Source organism: Palaemon carinicauda, chromosome 5 (genome assembly GCF_036898095.1).
Source record: "Palaemon carinicauda isolate YSFRI2023 chromosome 5, ASM3689809v2, whole genome shotgun sequence".
NCBI classification, from domain to species: domain Eukaryota; kingdom Metazoa; phylum Arthropoda; class Malacostraca; order Decapoda; family Palaemonidae; genus Palaemon; species Palaemon carinicauda.
In genome coordinates this window covers 142149040-142154726 of record NC_090729.1, presented here as the reverse complement: position 1 = coordinate 142154726, position 5687 = coordinate 142149040, and positions in this window count along the sequence as shown.

Below are 5687 nucleotides of genomic sequence, written 5' to 3'. Positions count from 1 at the left end.
CATCATCAGCATACTCTAGGTCTGGTAAATTCCTATCACCAATCTATTTCAATCCTTCTCCACCATCTCCAACTGTTCTACATATTACAAATTCCATGAGAAGGATAAACAACATAGGTGACAACACATTAACTTTGCACTTGCTATGTTCATAAACAGACAATCAAATTTACATATGTAAGAGGAACACCATAATATCGCAGGACTCAAAAAAGCTGGACAGTGCACACTGTCACTTTTTCATACTCAACAAATGCCATCAAACGTAGATTTCTATATTCTATGCATAACTGTAATGAAAATTGGTCACTGTAACTGATACTTTTTAAAAATCCTGCTTGTTCAACTCTCAGCTTTTCATAAATTTTTTCTCCAGTCTCTTTAGAATAAGCATACTATATATTTTCATAACTGACCTAAGTACTATGCGTCTAATTATTGCAATTAGTCAGGTCTCCCTTTTTTGCCATTTTCACAAACACTCTTAACGCCCATTCATCAGGTATTGCCTCTTCACGCCACATTCTACAAAATGATCTTGTAAGTAGTCTGGGAGTCACATAATTTTCAGCCAATATCATCTCGGCAGTTGTTCCATCGTATCCAGGGGCTTTCCATTTCTTTAGTTTTTTGAAGATAGGTTTGACTTCAAACACACTGAAATCATTCATAGGCACATCAAGGTCTTTATCAGCTTTAGGTATATCAATCAAATTATTCCCTTCATATCTTCTATTCACAACCTCACTAAAGTGTTCCATCCAACGTTGTGTTTCTTTATCTTCTGTTGTCATAACAGATCCATCTCTGTTTTTGATGGGTATATGATTTTTTTTTTTTTTAGAGCAATTAGTCATTCCTGGCTTTTCTTTTAACTTCACCATCAAAACTGGAATACTTAGTATGCTCTACCTTGTAATTTTCATTACTTCCTCGAAAACATCCAGCAATCAATTTTTGTATGTCTACGCTTTATAGTATTCCAAGTATTATTTGATATCCATGGCTTCCTCCTTTAAGTGCGTGTTCCAAGACTTCAATACCAACTGACTGATTTATATTCTTAATGTCACACCATTCTTCATTAATTGTGCTTGCTCTCTCTCTCTCTCTCTCTCTATATATATATATATATATAGATATAGATATAGATATAGATATAGATATAGATATATATATATATATATATATATATATATATATATATATATATATATATATATATATATATATATATATATATATTTGTTCCGACACAAATACTCACTGAGAACTACTTTCCTGTGGAGTCACTTGGTGACCTCTCAATCTCGACCAAGGTTTTCCCGCCGTTACCCCCCTACCCCGCTCTATATAGGTTTTACCCCCGCCGCCAGGATGCGCCCTGAGGGCAGGATTAGGGCAGGTCACTGCCTCTCTGGGTCAGCATCGCCATTAAGTTCTTGGTCGTGAGATGTGAAACATCTCACTCTCTCGCTCTCTCGATCCTTTGGCGCGTTTGTGATTCCACGTGTTTCCAGTGTGGGGACTTGTGTTTTTCCTTGCGTAGTGCGTTATTCGCAAGTGTTTCAGTGCGTTCCCCTTGCGTATATCCCAGTGTGCTTGTAACTCGCTAGTGTTGGCCCTTCATGTGCGAACGATGGAGCATGTGCGTCGTTGCCCTGGTCCTAGAGCCGGAAAGTCGTGTGGGGCTTTCCTCTCTAAGCCAGAAGTGGACCCTCATTCCCTTTGTTCCACGTGCAGGGGAAAAGTTTGCTCCACCGCGGACACGTGTCCGGAGTGCGTAAGCTGGGACGACATACAGTGGGTACGGTACAGTACCAAAAAGAAGTAGTCGTCTAAGCGTTCCCCCAGGAAAGTGAGTGGCGTGTCTTCTTTACCGTCGGTCAGTGATCGGTCCGACGAAGCCTCGGCTTCTTCGTCTCCTTCGCAGAGGAGTGGGCAGCAAGCCCCCAGTGTTGTGATTAGCCATAGCGTTCTTCCCGGTGAACCCAGTGTGAGGGAAGAACCAAGGGCAGGCCCCTCTAGAGATAACGGAGGGTCCTGTAGTGCTTCGGGTGAATCAGGCCACGTGGCAGGGGATCACGCGTCCTCAGAAGACCCCGTATGGGGCAGTGTCGTTATTTCAGAGTCCCCACCGCCCTCGTGGGCCGGTGCGTCGGGCTCTCCCCCGCCAGAGGACAACCACGCTAGAGTTCGCCGCCCGAGTAGCGATGCTTTCGGGTGGAAGCTGCCGAAAACACCGGGGAGGTCACCGCTAAGAATGGACGAGACCCTGGACCCCTGGCCCCCTGGCATGGATAGAGTAGACTCAGTGCCCACGATCTCCACAGCGGTCCCCGAAGACTTCCTACAACATCCAGCATCCAGTCTCGGACGTCCGACGGCGAAGAGCTTCCCCCACGCATCACGCGGGCAGCCGTTACGCAAGGAACGTGGCGCCCTCAGACTCGTCAGAGGTGGATTCATCCTCCGGGGGAGAAGTCAGGGAGAAACGGCACCGGAAGAGAGAGCGGGCCGAAAGCGATCGTTCCCGCTCCAGGTCAAGGTCCCGACACAGCAGGAAGCGCCCCCGCTCTCACTCCCGTAAGTATAGGAGAGATGCCTCTCCCGGCGGCGAATGGGTCTACGTCCCTTCAGGAGAGTCCAAGAGGCTCCACTCTCCAGACTCTCGGTCCAGTGAACGAGCCTCTAGGCTGCCGCTCCCTACGCACAGCCTAGAACCGCTCGACCTGCCACGTAGGAAGGACCTCGCTCTTAAGCATAAGTCCTCGAGGCCTCCGGTTCACCCCGCCCAGCGGGGGGAAACGCTCTTCCTTGAAGGCAGCCTGACCGAACCAGCCCAGCTGGTGCGGTCATCGAGCAAGAAGGACCGGTTCCCGTTGTCGGGTCATCCCACCGGGACCGTGTCCTCGGCTTCCAGAGCCTTGGGGCAGCCGGGGGCCCTCCCTGAGCCGGTGGCACCCGCCTTACGGCGAGATCCACCCTCTTACGGAGCGCCCTACGGTTACAGGTCAACCTCCCTGGACCCAAGAGGAGGACGGCTGGTCTACCGTCCAAGCAACCCTGCTCCCCCACGCCAGTCCGAGACCTCGGCCGACGGAGGCGAGGCTCCCCCGTCGGAGGACTCCGCGTACAGAAGGGTGGTAGGTCTCTTCAGGAGGCTCCATGGGATCCCAGAACCCTCGACTCCTAAGGTGAATTCCTGGAGGTCAAGCCTCCTGAGATTCACTCACCACGACGCCCTTCCGAAGTCCTCCCTGGCCCTTCCTCTTGCCCCAGACCTAGTACTGGGACAAGAGTACATAGATAACTTAGTGGCCAGCAATGCGGAGGCCCCCAAGTCCCAGAATGCCTCCAAACTACTCCAGGGTCTCAAGACGCAAGGGAAGGTGTATATTCCTGAAGGGCGGCGCCCAGGCCCCTGTAAAGTGGACCCGGCCTTAGACATCCTGGGACAAGGCGGCTCGGACGAAAGGGCCTCTTCAGCCCGTTTCCTTCTCGCCCACGGAAGCCGCCATGATGGAGGAGATGTCAAGGGACCTGGTGAACGTCTCCTCACGGCTGGACTGGTGGGCTTCCACGTTGGTGAACGTACAAGCCTCCATAGACCCCGAAGATCCAGAGCAACAGAGTCTCCTGACGGACCTTCTCACCTCCGGGGGGAAAACCCTCAAGTTTCTGGCTTACCAAGCACTCGCCTTGACGGCCAACTGGGTGCTTAGGAAACGGGACACAGTGCTCTCTAAGTTGTCAAGGAGGATCCCGGACAGGGAAGCCCGAGTTGTGCGTAGCCTACCCTTAGGGGGTGAATCTCTGTTCCCTCTGAAGGAACTGGAAGTGCTAATGGAGAAGGTGTCCAAGAGGAGAGAGACCAACGTCCCCAGACAAGCATCTTCCAGAAGGCCGCCATACAGGAGATCAGTCTCGGATAGCGCCGAGACTCCTCAGGCCGCCCCCAGCTCTTCGAGGAGGGACGCCCCTTCCTCCTCCTGGACAACAACTCCGCAGCCCTCCCGCAGGGGAGCACCAGCTTCTGCCAGCTCCTTCAGGTCGGGTTACTCCGCCTCAAAGAGAGGCAGATCAGGCCGCCCCTCTAGGAGAAGGTAGAGGGAGAGGCCCCCTACTCCCGCCCAAGCCTCGGGTTGGGGGATGCCTCGGACCTCATTGGCAAGCATGGAAAACACAAGGGGCGGATACTTGGACGGTGTCCGTCCTGAAAGAAGGGTACAGGCTCCCCTTCATAGCGGACCCACCCCCTCTTATTCCAGGCACCCAGACAGAATGGTTGGCTCCCAGGGACCCGTTGAAAAGGGCCACCCTTCAAGGAGAGGTTTCCTCCATGTTAGAGAAGGGAGCCATGGAAGAAGTCCTTCTCCCAGGCCCAGGCTTCTACAGCCGCCTGTTCCTGGTAGAGAAAGCAACGGGGGGGTGGAGACCCGTGATAGACCTGTCGGCCCTCAACAAGTTCGTCAAGAAGACGGACTTCAAGATGGACACCCCGAAATCCGTCCTGATGTCCTTGAGGGAGAAAGATTACATAATGACGATCGACCTCAAGGACGCATATTTCCAGATCCCTGTCCACCCGTCGAGTCGGAAGTTCCTCCGGGTGAAATGGGGCTCCCAGGTCCTGCAGTTCAAGACCCTTTGCTTCGGCCTGTCGACGGCCCCTCAAGTGTTCACGAGGGTCTTCGCGACGGTCTCAGTGTGGGCTCACGAACGGGGTATCCGTCTCATCAGATACCTAGACGACTGGTTGCTCCTTTCCAACTCAAAGGCCCTCTTGGAAGAGCAAGGGAGGAACCTCCTCCAGTTCTGCAGGAATCTGGGAATCATTATCAATCTGGAAAAATCGAACTTAACGCCATCCAACAGAATGGGGTACTTGGGTATGACGTTAGACACCGTGCAGGGGAAGGCCTTCCCCTCGGAAGACAGGATACGGAACCTCAATCACATCATTCAGCCGTTCCTGTCAGAGCATTCCAGGAGGGCGAAAGACTGGCAGAGACTAATAGGTCACCTGGTCTCATTAGAGAAACTGGTTCCCCAAGGGAAGATGCAGCTCAGACCCGTGCAATGGAACCTCAAGGGCCTCTGGTCCCAGACAGGTGCTCAGAAGGCGTTGATTCCTGTCCTTCCGGACACGAGAACAGCCTTAGAATGGTGGCGCTGCCAGTCGAACTCCCTCAAGGGGATGCCCCTCGGGTCCTGTCCCCCCGAGTACCTCCTGTTCACAGACGCCTCCAGCCTAGGGTGGGGAGCCCACCTTCGGGAGGAGACAGCAAGCGGTACCTGGTCGGAGACCGAAAGACATCTCCACATCAACGATCTAGAGCTAAAAGCAGTCCAGAAGGCATGTCTGCACTTTGCAAGTCGGTTGAGGGGAAACACCGTGGCCTTAATGTGCGACAACGCCACGGTGGTAGCCTACATAAAGAAGCAAGGGGGTATGAGATCGAAGGAACTGTGTGACCTCACCATAAACATCCTGCATTGGGCGGACGAGCAACAGGTGGTACTGCTAGCGAGGTTCATCCCCGGGAAAAGAACCGTGCTAGCCGACGGCCTCAGCAGAATGGGTCAGATAGTGGGGACAGAGTGGTCCCTACACCCAGAAGTAGCCAGACTCATCATTCAACGCTGGGGCTCCCCTGTGATGGATCTCTTTGCAACAAAGCTCA